The following is a 16103-nucleotide window of genomic DNA, read 5'->3' on the forward strand; positions in this document are numbered from 1 at the left end:
TAAGTCACACACGTGTGAGTAACAAGCAAGTCTCAAGTCTTAACCTTCAAATCTTAAGCAAGTCCCAGTTACTATGGAGATAGTAAAGCAAGTTAAGCTGAGTCCTTGCTATGAGCTAAGAAAGTCAAATCGAGGCATTACTCAAGCCAAGCAAGTCACAGGTCGAGTCATGAAATTCTAATGATCTGGTCAAATGTTAGCTTGCTAAATAACATTTGACTATCTAATAAGCTAATGGGGTAGCTAAAAAGATGCATCTGTTTACCTTTGCTTGTGGGTTTTGTAGTAATAGTTGGTTGGGTTTTGAGCTGCAGACAGCTGCAAAACATAAAAATAATAGTTTTTGTTTTTAATTACAAGACTTAATATGCAATGATGAAACACATTTTAAAAGGCAATTAATTAAAGTCACTGTAGTAAAATAGAATAAAATGAACACCAGGGATAAAAAAAAATAATGTAAAAAGCAATAATTCAAACTTAAAAAAATAAAAAATAAAAAATAAATAAAAAAAAGACAAGACAGTAGTGTTCCCTCAAGCATTGCAATTTTAGCTGTAAGTTTACAACAATTGCTTTTTATGCACTGATGGATGGAATCAAGGGTAAAATTTCATTAAAAGAAAAAAAGTCATTAGTCACTGGTGATTATTTTTTATCACCAGTCTTATACAAGAAAAGGTTAAACAGTACTCACGGTTACAATGAAAGCAAATCTTTGGGAATATTATGAAGCTAAATATTTTTGGTCCTCACCCAGCCAGTATCCTTGGCTCAGACTGGTATGTACAGTAAAGGTTTGTTTGTGTGTTTTTTTCCCCAGAGAATCTACCACACCAGTGCGATGTGTCTTATGATAGCACTGCAGGGTGTGTGAACGGGCATAACTTTCTCCATGTGCGTAAGACATGGTCTTTACCTTTTTTTCACTCTCTCTGAAACCTCTCCAAAAGCAAAATAGACACACATGATGAAGAGGGATTATTGTTATTTGGAGAGACTTGAAACAGGGTTCCACGGTATTTGGCCCACTCAGGGTCAGCGGGTTTGGGATTTTTGCTGTGGCTTAAGTGGGTGATGGGGTGGAAGAAGTCTTGGCGATACTCTTTTTTTTTCTCTCTTTATTTTCATTGTATGGTATGAGAAGCAATGCAAGGACTCAGCAGTGCTGTTCCTTACTACACTCTCATGTTACTGAACACTGGGTTATCACACTAAAAAGGAAATGAATTAATTTAACAAAGCTTTTGTTATTTTCGTCTGTTATCCTTTTCTTATCTGTGGTAGGGGCTGGAGGACACAATAGTAGCCTTGTGTTGTTGTGTTTACTCTCTTCCTGTGGCTTGTGGTGATAACAACATGAATGAACCAATCACTCTAACAACTTTTTTGGTTTATGTGTGTGAAAATATATGTGTTTGTGTGTGTCCTCATTTGTGCGAGTGGTAGTGTGTTTTTCCCACACACCCCGGGGGGGGGTTGTTAATAGTTCGTGCGAGGTGAACACTTTAAAGGGTCATAAACTCACAATACTAAAGCCATCATTGCCTTTCCTTACCCATATCCGTGGATATCACTCATCTGTCTGAAAAACTTGTCAGGTCTCATTCCTCAATCTCCTGTTCTCCACCCTCCAAAATACACATGGTTCACAGCGTAATCTTTCTCTCTGTTCCATCCTTCAGATGCCTACCGACTCCCTCCGCCCCTCCCTCCTTCATCACTCCATCATAATGGAGGAATTTAATTCAAGAGGCCGACCGGCGTAGTCTCCCAGTTGCAGCTTGGCTCAGTTTCTAAGCTGATTCTGTAGTGTGTAAACTGCGATTGGTGCCAGTGTCACCACCCTCTGAAACACTCTGACACGGTCACAACCACCCTTTACAATGAGACCATGCATCAGGAATCACAATAAGTTTTCACGTTTCCACAGCATCAATGGCTGGTGCCAGCTGGTCTCTCCTGGCAGGTCTGTGTAAAAAGCCTTCGACTGAAAAGCCCTTTGGAGTGTCAGTCAAAAACAACAAATATCCTAACACCCAGCCACTTAGTCTCAGTTTCCCAAAAGAGAAAAAGCACAAATAGTTAATAGTAAATAGTTTCTCAATTCAGAGAATGAGAGAGAGAAATTAATTATGAGATAAAAACTATAAATACTAAATATTTGATGTTACTAATACCTTGAGACCGTCATTGATTCAAAACTAAATTTTGAGGAAAATTGTGCAGCTGTGACTGGCTGAGGAAACTGTTCTACTTCCATGGAGATAAAACCATGATGACCTTATTTTATCATGCTTTAATTTAATCTGTTTTATCTTTTTTCTTAGTGTCATGGTTTGGAAGCCTCTCTGTAAAGAACAGGAACTCTCTGAATCAGATTTTGAAATGTTAACTGATTAGTGAGCCCCAGCTAAACCCGGCATTCCTGTATACCAGACAGTTACAGCAGATACCCAATGCTATCGTAAACAATGACCTGCACCCCTTACCACTTTGAGTTTCAGCGTCTCCCCTTTGGAAAGAGGTTTTTAGTCCCAAGGTGTAAAACTAAGCACAATAAAAAACTGTTTTGTTCCAGCTGCCATCACACTGGTGAACAAGGGGTGGGAAGATTGCACAGAATTGCACAAGATCATTTTGGAGCCTGTAATTATGTTTCACTTGTAATTTTTAGATTGTTTTTATTGAAGGTTTTATTTTGTATTTTTGTGTTTTAATTTGTATTGCATATTTAACATTTTCATTAGCACCGAGGCACTCGAATTGTTTTATCTTCCTGTCATGTTTTATCCTGTATGTTGTCTGTGGTGTCTGACAATAGTGTGAAATGGATGCCTTGCCCTTTATACTGCAAACCAAATCTACCTACAGGTGCAAATAAAGTAATATTAACCTGGATTACAAACAGTAACTATACATAAATGTGGTATTTTTGCAGGAGTTTGGTGTCAAAGATGACCTGTTCAGGGGGCAGAAGTTCGTGCAGATAAAAAGCAGTGATTTATCAACCAAAAATCACAATTAAAACAGAGGAGAAGAACAAAAACCCCAGAAAAATGAACAAAAGCAACTATGGTGAGAAAGAACTGAAAAGAAAAATCACAGTCTCACAGCAAGCTGCCACTGACAATCATTCCCACAGTCAATGCCCAGGTGGCTTTCTATAACCCCTCCTGGCCCCACCCTAATTGGACTCATCCACTGCATGGGGGTAGGGTAAACAAAAAAGGGGAACAACTCTTAAACATGAATTTAACAAGTAAACATTAACATTTAATTGGTTTACATATTTACATGTAAGACAAAATCAATATATATCTCTCTCTCTAAGATGAATTATGCTCCCAAATCATCAATCTGTCAGTCACCAGTGTCTGATCACCCAGCCAGAGGAGCTCAGGCTGCTAAGCCCTCCCCCTCTCTCCTCAGCTCAGGCTGCCAACAACCACAAAGGGCAAAATCATCACTATCATCAATAAACCAGATTGAAACAAACAGCAAAAACAAACACACAAACCTGGTTTATGAAAAAAACTATTTTGCAAGACATTTTATTGATAAAAGTGGAGATTAGACACCTAATTGATGTCCTCACTCTGACTAACAAGGCACAGGTGGCCTCATCAAGCCTGCTGACAGTGGCTGCTGTTGGGGATCTGGGCATGTGAAATGGGATTGAGAGAGCATTCACAGTGCACAAAAAATTGACATAACTGAATGCTGCTTGTTATATTCTACAGTCAGTATAAAAGTGGGATTAAATCAAACATGTAAAAAGACAACGAGCCTCACATGGTTGCAGAAGTTATATAGACAACCTTAAGTTAAGACTTTCGGTCCTACTTTACACCCCCCACAAAGTGGCGCAATCAGTGCTAGTTTCAGACAGACACAGTTGTCATTTTTTCAGCTAGAACCCACAATAAACAGGTTTCCATAACAGATTTGCACAAAAATTAAACAATATTTTTGAAATGTCGATAGAATACAATGATGACTGCATTTCCATTGAGAGATAATATGCGACTTTTCTCACAATGTTATGCATTTCTGCTCTCGCTAACATTCCAAGAAGCATGGCGATGGATGTTCAAAACATCCGCAGGTTTATGTCTATTGCAGCTACCGCTATAGCTGTCCTTATTTCCAATCGAAGGTGAGATAGGCGTGTTATGCGAGCAATAATGGAAAGGCGAGCCCCTTATACATGGCAGCGGCCATGTATGAGGAATTTGTGGGAGATGATATATCACTGTTTCACAGAGGAATTGTGTATTCAAAACTTCCAGATGATCTCCTCAACTTTTATTGATTTATTCAGTTTATTGAGTTAGGACAGTGCACAACAGAAGTTCTGTTTCCTCATTCAAGTTTATAACTAGACTTTTTAATTTTGCTGCTTAAATGTCCCATGATGTTTGCTGCAGTGACATTACTGCTCTTACTGCATTACTGTCTGCAGAAGTAATGCAGTAATGCACTTCTCTAATTTGCTGAATCTACAATGTAAATAGACGTAGGAAATGACACTCTTATTGGTTGAAATCATGTTAAGCCCAAAACACACCTGTGATTAATTAAGGGACTTCATACAACCCCTTTGCAACCTTGCACCTTACATTGTACCCACGTTATGTGTAGTTTAACTATCAAAAGTGACAATACACTCTTGACCATGCATCAGGGGCCCATAGAGTCTGCAGTTATGCTACCCTCACTATGAGGCTACATTCATCATGCTGATGTAGCTAAATGTGCATGACAGTGTTGACAATATTAAATGGTTAGCACTAAACACAAAGTCCAGCTGAAAGTAATGGGAATGCCCTTAGCTTTCCAAGTATAAACCAAAGTACTGGAAGTTAAGGCCAACTGCCATTACCATCCCTGGATCCATGCGCTAGTGTGAGTTAAAATGAGTCAACCAAACAAAAAAAAAAAAAAACACTTCTTATGAAATAAATACCACCCAAAAGTCATTCAGACCATCACTGGCTGCAACAGGAATTCTGAGAGTGTGTTTTTGGCAGTCTTCTCAAACCAGTGTCCATGATTTAAGCTGTGTCAAGCTAGGTTTATTTGTGCAAGCCCTTAATCAAAGTTGCAGTCTCAAAGGGCTCCACAACAGCCACATTATGAAACAAATAAAACTAACACCCCCCCTCAACTTTGAGCCCCAATGAGAACAAAGGAAAACACAGTAGACAGCCCGATTAAGGAAGAAAAAGGAGGAAACATGAAGACTAGGATCCCCTTTGAGGACCACCGGCGCGTACAGTGGTGTGAAATCAGCTGCGCTCTTGCCAACTCCAGCAACATCAGCAGCTGGCATGAAACATGAGTTCAGGCAATTTAATGCTGGTTTAAGTTTTAGCTGCTACATGCCATCATCATTAAGTTTAGGATGGGCTTTGATCCTTGTTAAATAAGAACCACATCAGATTTAAAACTAGACTCACAATGGTATGAGTCAGGAACTAAAAACAGGTTGCTGGTTGAAGGAATAGACATTTTCAGCACGGTATTTCACTCTGGGCATAAAAAAAAAAACTCAATTTAAGACATTGTGCTCCTTTCAGGAACTTTCACAAGAGTGAATTTGTTACTTCCACATGCAGGCTTACAGGGAGCACAGTGGATACGTGTCCACAGAGTGCAGCAGCCCTGCTTCTCGGCCTGTGTGGTGAGTTTATGATTTATAAACACCACTGACAGAGAAGAAGAAAGAAGAAAGGAAGAGTGTTTGGCAGGAGCTGCAGGTCAAGAGGGACGATTTACCGTGCTGTGATCTAGGAGTGTGATGAAGGCTTTTATCACTCTGGTGGAATTGGCATCAATCTGTTCCTCTTTTTTGACCTTCACCACTGGTGCAACACTCCCAGAACACACACATACAAACATTTGCAACCATTGTTTAATAGAAAATGCAGCAGCCTGCTGTCTGTGACATTTATGAGTGTCATAAATGGCATTCACAGAAAAAAGGGGATGCTGGGAGTATTTATTTTGTGTACCACAAGTCAACATCTCAGTAGACTCCTCATCAAATAAGTGAAAAATGAGTGCATAACTGCCACACTTGGTCGCCTATCTGTTTTTTAACTTAAGTCGACAAACCTCTAAATTAGAAATTGTGTCTGAATGTAAGCCCTGCTTTTTTCTTCCCTAATTTCCTGTGAGCGAAGCATGGCAGACATGTAGTAAAGTAGGGCTCATCTGGACTGCAGTCTCAAGCCATGTATGCCAAGAACCAATGGCCTGCATACCTTGGGGAGCTGAGACAGGAGGGAGGAGATGAGGGGGAAGCTTCAAACATATCGCCCTGCAGTTCAAACACTGCACCAGGCTGAGGCTCTTTGCCAGCCTCTGAGGTAGAATGCTGATGTGATCTTATATTGTATAGGCTAACAGAGATCATGTGTTTCCCTCTTATTTCTCTGGACACTAAAGAGCTTAACTTTAGGTCACACTTACAGTAAATTGGGGACTAAGGAGCACAAATGGAAGGATAACAGACACACGGAGCAATAAAGCTGTCCACTTGTTAGCTGTGACATTCCAACTACTGCACTGAGTTTCAGAAAGAAAACTGACCCTATGCTAAGCCCTTCAGCTTTTGTTGTTATAAGCTGAAGGCCTGTCAGTCTGTGTTGATGGTTGACATGTTGACTTGTCATTGAAGGAAAAGGAAAACTATTTGAAAGGCTAGATTCCACTAGGGGAAAGTTAAATTATTATATATATATATATATATATATATATATATATACTGTATATAGGTAATTACACAACCACTTTTAGTATTTCACTGCTGAATAGATGATCTTTTAGCACTGACTTTTGCTCAAAACCTACAACTAACAGAATGCACTGCACTGCACCGGATCAATAAACTCAGTATTTACAGCCTCCATTTTCACAATAGTAGAGACAGTCTTCTGTTCACAAACTCTCATATTACAGCCAAACAGTACACTAAGATATGTTTCTGAAGTCATTTTAGGTGAGAAATAGGCAACACAGTTACATAATCTTGATTTATATTCAATTAGAACTGCCGTGGTTTAATGTTTGATCCAAGTTTGGTCTGCATTTGAAAGACACCGAGAGGGTGGCGTCTCTCTCTCTCTCTTTCTGAGTTCGATGTAATTTTCTGCCCATGTCTGCACCTACAGTTGCATCAGTTGCATATTGAGCATACACCAACACCAAATGTAATGTGTTCAGGACATTGGAATACAGACTTTCTTCATGTTATTAGCTACATTTGTACTTTTCCTGCATTGACAAATCAAAATGTTTGCTGTGAAAAGTTTCTTTTCATGGTGATAATAGTTTAATTTCATGAATACTTGGCAGGGGTATGCTTGAGAAGAGCTAATTTAGCAAGCACTTTGTTTAAAATATACTGATGCATTTACAAATTCTTAAAATGTATTTATGCAAGGTCCATTCTATTTACAACAACTGGGCGTTTTAACTTAGCATAGTCTGATTTTGAAATGTATGGATTAGTTCCTTATCTCTGTTCACAGTCACACAGTATAACCACACACCTGACTGAATTATCCCAACAAACTTAATGGTTCACACGTGCCACAGAGTGCATTGGCACTTGGTCCAGTCACTCTCCACTCCCTGGGGCCTGATCTAGTAAAAAGGCCTCTATAAATAAGGCCAACAGTTTCTCTGGAGCCAATAAATCTTAGAGAGCTGGCTTTTTCTCCATTGTGGCATCTGGCGTCATTTGTCACTTATGTGGTGAGCAATTAGGTATAAAAGAAAACCAGGAAACCCAGCAGAGGCCATGCTGGCTGGTGCCAGCAGCCATTGCTATGTTAAACTTCACCACAAGAGACCACGACCCAGATACTCCGGCGGAGTGCGAGAGAAAGTGAAAAATGGCTAAGAAACCAAAGTATTGGGTCTGGGAAATGACATCATTGTTTTCCAGTGAATGATGTGGCTTAAGTTACAGCATTCTTGTTTATGTCCACCACAGGCTAACAAGCATTTCAGGCTGAGCATAGATTGCAATCAAAGTCCTTAGCTCTCATAATCTGGGGATGTTAATCTTAGATCTAAAATTTCAAACAAACAAAAAGGTACAGAGTAATTACAGGCAGACATACACAAGTAAATGGACACACAGAGGGAGCATGCTACCGCTGCCACACTAACACCATGTACCTTTTTAGGCTGACATTAACATGACAAATTGTGGTGACATTTCTTGAGTATGCTTTGCAGTATTGGATAAAATGGCTAATAAAGGGTATCATTGTGCAGCATATCCTGACTCTGGTCCTTGGAGATGATTTATTTCTGTCCTCTTATTCAAACAGCACTATTCAGCACAAACCAAGAACTAAAACAGGGCTTCCTGTGTCACGCCCAATCACTTCCTGGTGCCAGTCACTGTGCTGCAACAGACCTATCCAAGATGAGAGGTTTCGGGCTACATTTCAAGATTTATGAATAACAGTCTGGTAACTATAAATGCTGATTACTGGAATGAAAATGCAGTGTCAAAGACCAGGGTTTTCCACACATTCATTTATTTGTTGCAGCTCGCCATGATTAAAACATCTGCCACCATGTATTGACTTTATATTTTTGGAGCTGGACTGTTCATTAGGAGTGCTATTGGAATATATATGCAGTCCGGTTATGCATTGCAACACTCTTGGAGTGCAGAGTGTACTCTAGGCACAGATGGAGCAGCAGAACGACAGGCGCAGTGAAAATGAAATTTAATTGTTAAATGCACCGAGTCTGAAAGTTTGCATTCACTCGCCTTTGCAGCAACTGTTCTTCTCATCAATTATTCTGATCTGATCAGCTCTGAATGGATTGACAGATCAATAACAAACACTGCCGCAAACTACACAAACTGCTGCTGCAACACGTTCTCATTCCAAGTCATCACATGTTGCATTGGACATCACATTCAGACAAGAAGTGAACACTAGACTCCCAAATGGAAGTCTGGGGTCTGGTGGACCCATCTAGCACCCCTCCCGCCCACACTATAGGCACCCTCATGCTTCTTGCATGACATTGTTACCGGTAGCATTTTAACCTGATGCTATCCTGCTGTGTGTCATGGGGACATGACAGATTCCGTCCGGCTGTGTTCTCACATGACGCCACCCATCTGCGTATCTGGCTGCTGTGGAAGGTGCAGTCCGGCTGTCCGCCAATGAATAATAACAATGAGGCTTATTGTGTCCTCAGCTTATGCCATCCAGCAGTGTATCATGCAGACGTGAAAAGTGGCTTTTGGAGTTAGGGCCTTATGCTGAAAGCACTGACAAAGCATCGCTATTTGACAACTTCTGAATAAGAACGGGCTGGCTGCTAATGAAAAAAGAACTCATGAGGAGCTCCGCCTGTGCTGCGTTCACAAACCCACAAAATATTTGAATTTAAAGAGGAGAAAGAGAATGATAAAAAGAGGACACACACGCACACACGAGTTTGCCAAACATAGATTATAAATCTGCGGGAAACACTGAAGACTGTTATGTGATTTTGATTACAGCCCTGCAAACTCGCTACACATTCAGGATAAAGATTCCTGCTCTGGCTCCAAGGATTCCCCAGCTCTTCCTCTACGTAAACCCAACAGGAGTCCAATTGCTGCATCTGTTTCCCGTCACAATTTCCCTGCAATTAGGAGGTTTCACAGCGTGGGGGTCAAACAGCAGAGCTACCGTCCGAACAGAAACACTCTCAGACACACTAATGACTGTAGACAGAACAGGACACAAATCAGGCCTGCAGCACTGAGAGCTATAGAGGAATTGTTCTCCATAAATTTTAATAGAAATGTCTGCAGTCATATACTAATGTTTAAATTCTTAGTGTTCGAATACGTATTATATAAAGCTCAAACATGGATACTAACACCACTTGTAGATTCCATCTGGTCTAAGTAAAACATCCACCTCCACCTTTCACTGGTCCTCCACCTCTCTTTCATCAGAGCTCCCGACTTCCTGATCTGGCATCTTCAAAGTGGTGGACTATGCTGCAGCACACACCTGTGCCAATAAACATAAAAGAAGAACATCAGCACATATGCATGCACACACAGATAAAAACTTCATAACTTCACTTGGGGGGAAATAATAGACTAAAGTTGCTGTTTTGTTGTTTGTTTTAAACATGAGAACTGCAATTTTCCTCAACTGTTTTTGGCCTGATAAGCAACTTGTACACTGAAAACAGAGGGGCTGACTTTCCATATGGACGCACAAACCACCGCTGTCTAGACAAATTTCAAAGCCTGAGTGTGTGGGAGCAGTGACAACCCAAGTGGGAACTATTGGAGTGTGAATTGGGGCTGCAGAAGCAAATTCCTTCTATTAGCAGGCCGCCCTTTCCACTCACTATCCCCACAACAAACACAAAGTAGCAACAAAATGCTCTCCTAATAGGGCTTTGACTTCCCCAGTGGGAAAGTGCTTCTGAATGCCAGAGATAGAATAGGGGGATGAGTGTGTATGGACTGAGAGCGGACTGAGATCAGTGATGCACGTCGAGCTATCAGACCCAAACCCGTCAACCCTTCAACTGCTCAGTGCCATCGCTCTCCAAAGCCTCTCATCCCCTCCCACCAGCATCTCTGTCTATGGCATTCTTTCACCTTCCACCCCTCTCTTTGCATCTCTTTCTATACCTCTTTCATTCATGCTTTCCCTTTCTCCTCTCTGGATCATGCAGCAAAAAGAGAAGCAGATTTCAGGTCATTGATAGTGAAGCACCATTCAAAGCCCTTTCCTTCTAGCTTAAGTTTATAGTGTAGTATCTTCCTCAATCTTAAACCTGGTGCAAGGTTTAAGACTGAGGAGAAAGAATGGGGACAAGAAGAAAAAACAGAGTTTGCACAATAGACTATGCTGCCATAAATATTAATACACCAGAGGTGTGGACTTTAATCACATCACTTGAAATCAAGTCAGGCTGGAGTCACTTTAGACTAGATTTCACAAAATCAAAAAAGACTTGTTACTTGACTTGGACTGTAACACCAATGACTCGTGACTTTACTTGGACTTGAGCCTTTTGCTTTGCAAATACTTGATACCTGCCCCCAAACGCAAAGATTAAAAATTATGTCATTTAAAAGTGTGTCACAAATCAATTCATTTCCCTTCACCACCACCACCACCAAAAAAAAGATAAATAGACCTACCAGTCACAACACAACAGAGTGACACAACACAAATGTAAAGTAAAGCTTCCATACTACATTAGAACTTGTTCCTCCAAAAGTGTCAACAAAATAAAAACAAGCCTGTGTGAACAAACTTTTTAACAGTTTTATCAATTTATTTGTAAAATTAGTCATGTTAGACATTACTGTGGGACATTATTGCCTCTCAGGTTTAAGACTGAATTGCAGCTACAAACAAAAATTCAATTTACTCGTCAACCAGTTCAAACTGACTGGTAGATAGCCTGTCATAATGGGGTGACACGTGGGATGGCCAGTCAGATTTTTAGGGGCCACCCCAGGCCACTCCCTAGACACACCCCTGGTTAGATCCACTTTGTTTGAACTAATCTAACAGCATCCAAGTTGCAGTCCAAACTGCAGAACACCGAGCGGCCACTTGGGGCTGGCTCCAAAACAGAGTAAATCGCCATTGACCCCCATGTTAAATGTCCAATTTAACAGCAAAAATAAACATGTTTACAGCCTGGTACAAAAAACTGTTTTGACTTCTATAGCTACTTTCAACATACATGACAATTGTAATCTCTCGCCCAAAAATGGTCCCTTTCTTTTTCAAGAAACCAAAAAGGTGACAGCTGATGCTGAAAACAGCAGTCCACAAACCACTTGGTGACATCACAGTGGATACATCCATTATTTAGACAGTGTATGGTTTCAACAAACAAATATAAATTTTAAAAGGCATTCCTGATTCTTTAAAATACATTTCTCTGTTAAAATAGCAGTATATTTAGTGAAGAGCGCAGTATTACGTGTTCAGGACTTGAAACTAACTGACCTACTAACTAATTAACTGAAAGATTTAGGACTTGGGACTTCACTTGTGACATGAGCGCAAAGATTTGAGACTTTCTTATGACTTGCAAACTATGACTAAGTCCTCATTCTACTTAAACCCCAAAATATTTGTAGCTTTGCCTTCATTTAGAGATCCTTCAGCAGAGGTCGACCCCTTTTACAAGTCAAATATGCCCCGTGTCTGCAGTTCAAATGTCATATCCTCTTGTTAAGAGATTTGAGCACTGACCTTTGACTCCTTTCTATTAGACAGAAGCTGTGGAAGCAAGTTCAAAGGGTTACAGGACATGCCTGAGGCATTACTGGAATTACCCCTATATGAAGGATTACTTTTTGTTTATGTGTGTGCCTGTGCACAAAAGCATATTCATGCACACCACACATTGCATGCTGATATTGTACTGGCATTTCAGTCAGAGTGATGGTAACCATTCAGTAAGAGCTGTCAGCCAACACTCAGAGCTCCGGGTCACAAAAGAGAACATAATGCACCTAAATTAGACAAAGCACAATGCAGCTTCTGTTGTTACAGTGAAACTCGCCCCTCTCTGTCCCCAACACACATCTGCAAAATCATTAACAGATGTCTGAGGCGTCTCCTTAGGCCAGCGTATCGCAAACACACACTCTCTACCTCACTGTATTATTCCATTTTCTCAGTCACCACGGCTGGCCGCGTTCCTCTGCATTTCCTCAATTCCATCTCTGCTACTCACGTGCTGATGCACTCAGCCACAAACACATGCAAATACTCAAAGAGAAAGCTTAGTGTATCACACATGCTCACCTCTGCGTGCACACTGAGAACCATTCCAACAAAACCACGATCACCAGAGACACATACCTCGTTCATGTTTGCTGAAGCAGCCTATGCTCTCTTGCGGCATCTTTAATCCCACATTACATGCTGAAGTTGTCACAAGACCACTTCATAGAATGACTGTGTCACTTCTGTTTATTGTTATACTCCATCAAAACATTTTTCTTTTCAGGGAGTACTAATACATGTTTCTTTTTGTAGCAAAATACACAGTGACCGACAGATGCAAATGATACTGACTTTATCATTTGCAGTCTTTATTGTTCAATGATTAACACAGTGTCCTTTTTTTGTCTGAACTGCAGTTTTCAGGTAGCAGTTATTGTGTTATATTATTAGTATTACCCATTTTATTATATTTATTCATTTGTCTTTTATTTTCATTGGTGTGTATATTTGTACTTGTGTATTTATTAATTTATGTATTGCTTCATTGATATGTTAATTTATTCATGTATTTATTTAATTATTTATATGTGCTGGGCTGACTGACTTGTTAATGGAATATGATTTACCAAAATGAGCTTTTACTTTGAAGTCAACTCTTACATGCATGGGGGTTGATTAGATCGTCTTTTTGGAGTGGGGGCTGCCTTGACTGCAATGACGGATAGTCAACTCTAGTAACGTAAGTTGCAAACCGGATGTGTGCATCCCCATAAAGTGTCATCTGGAAACACTTCTCTTGTGTTGTGATGTATTGTGCTATGTTGTGGGATTTTCAGCGTTTTCTTAATGTATTGTGATATTTGAAGCTTGTTCTCCAAATGCTCTGTCCTCAAATTGATGATGTTTTCTTATATTGCTTGTGTTTTGTTTATTTTCATGTGTTTTCTTAATTTGTGGTGCATTTGCGTCTATTGGCCAACACACAAAAATTCTATTCAGGAGTATTCTTTAAAATGTATTCTTTACATTGTGTCTGTTAAACACATCAAGTCTCATTAAGCCACACACCTTTTACAGGAAATGGACAACATGGGAGCGCTGCTTCCTTCACCACAGCCAGCACACCCTTCATCAGCTGTGCTCAATAATTATCACCACATAATTAGTGGTCCAGGTTTTCACGAGCCAAACATAAAGTGTAAAAAGGTGTGCCAGGGCCAGGTGCTTGCCAGGCAGTTAAGTTGAGGGAGGCAGAATTCAGTGGAGTGAAGAAAAAGCTGGATAGAGTCCACTGTGAGACACAACGCATGCAGGAATTTACAGTTGGTCTCATAAAGCCAATGAAAAGCAGAGCTCTGAAACAGCAGGCCTATGCAGTCATATGAGGGAGGAGGAAAGACAATAGCCAGTTTAAAGTTCTGAATGGACAACAACAAGCAGCAAGACACAGTGTTTTTCTATTTTTACTAATAATGAAGCATTTCTTGGTTAACACCTGTAGATTTGTCTTTGCTAATAATTAACCATGAATAGCAGTGTGGCTCTTGAATACAACCCCACTTGGCTGCAGGATCAGAGCAGCCGGGTTTAATTAAATACTGTGTGGTTTTCAGAGTAAAGTGATAATATCTATTAGGGCTTACAGGATTAGTGTCGGTTACAGGCAAACACTGGAATGTCGAGAGACTGTGGTTACTCTTGTCGATCAGTGCAAATCCACAGGTATTAGTCTGCTCATATAGATCCAGAGGTTAGTGAACCAGTGTTGCCAGTCAAGGCCGGAACAAAGTGGCCCCCATTTGGGCCAAAACTAAGGGAGTGCTGCCACAGACTACCTCATAACCAGGATTTGGCTTGGTTACACTGGCACTGGATTAGCTGTGTGTGTAGACAAAGTGAAAGAGAGAGCATGGACTATTAAACTCCACGGCAGCTGAGCTGGTGCTTACGGAACCACACATTCATCACCGTGTGACTGAATTGTGTTTCTGTACACTTGTGTGTGAGTGTGTTCTTAGGAGTCCTGAGAGGGTATAAATGGGCAAAAAGTAGAGACGTAGGTTCTAAATCACTCCCAAAGCTCTCTGAAATATAGTAAATGGAGGGGAAAGGGTGATTGAAACCCAACATGGACAAGAAAATCAAATGGTTTGGAGCCAAATGATCCTGAATGAATATGTAAACAAAGCCAAGTTGGATTTCCATCAGACATCTGAATGAACTTGGGGTTGCTGCTGTTGCTGGCCTCTCATTTCATGTTCCAATGTTAAATTAGCACACTAACCACAGAGGCTTTCCAGGGGACACGAGGAGATGGAGTGAAGGAAGATGACAGAGAGAACAGGGCTCATTACAGAGATCGTATATGAGCTTTGTGCTTGTTTTTTTGCTTTTGTTTGTTTGGCATTTGGCTTGTGTTTACCATTAGTGTGTGGGGTCAACATTTAGACCCTGGCTGTTAGGCTTTCTCACAGGGCAGCACACAACAATGACAGGAGTCTGCTAGTCTGCACAGGGAGGCCCCTGACCATGCCAAACAGGGGCCCGGGGTCACCTCATCGATGCCCCAGCCCCTGCAGACCACCGAGGACAAACCAGGGCAAGTATGCAAACCTCATGACTCTATGGTATTATGGTGTGTGTGAGTGTGTGTGTTGGTGGCAAGATAATTCAGGGCATTCAGCAACAACATAAACATACATGATGGGAACATTCGCTTACTGCTGTTGTTCTGATGATGTGTTCATTTGATGGATAAACAGGGAAGATGTATTAGACACTGTCAGTGAGCTGTCTCTTTATATGTGCAGAGAAGCCACTTAATATAAGCCCCTTTCAAACATGCACTTCATTTTTCATCATGTTTGAATAAGCCCCCGGAGTCACTTTTCAGTGTAAGTCTGTCAAAGTTGGACATGTGTATTTTCATAATACAGCTCAAGTCTGAATTGAATGCGTATGGAAAGGCGACAGCACACCCAAGGTTCATTCAGAGAGGGAAATATGTCTTGTTATCACGCCATTATTTTTTTTTTTTTGCATGCTCAAATAAAAGAAGAGAAATCGATGCAGCGATTCTGGAGCTTTCAGTCATATCACACAGTCTTCCTCAGCAAATGGAGCTTGCCCAGATGTCACTGAATTCTATGATGGCTTAAAAGATGAGAGTGAAAGTTCGTAATTGACACCATGGAAACAGTAGTTGACAGAATAGTCACTCCTTGAGGTCCATTTAGTAGCTTAATGCACCCTTCGTGTTGATTTTGAGTCCAAAAATGTATTTTAATTGATTTTTTTTCACTCTTGAGGTGCAAGACAAAAGAGGACAGAATGTTGAGAAAAATACAT

The sequence above is a fragment of the Plectropomus leopardus genome, chromosome 8 (genome assembly GCF_008729295.1).
Source record: "Plectropomus leopardus isolate mb chromosome 8, YSFRI_Pleo_2.0, whole genome shotgun sequence".
In the NCBI taxonomy this organism is placed as follows: Eukaryota; Metazoa; Chordata; class Actinopteri; order Perciformes; family Serranidae; genus Plectropomus; species Plectropomus leopardus.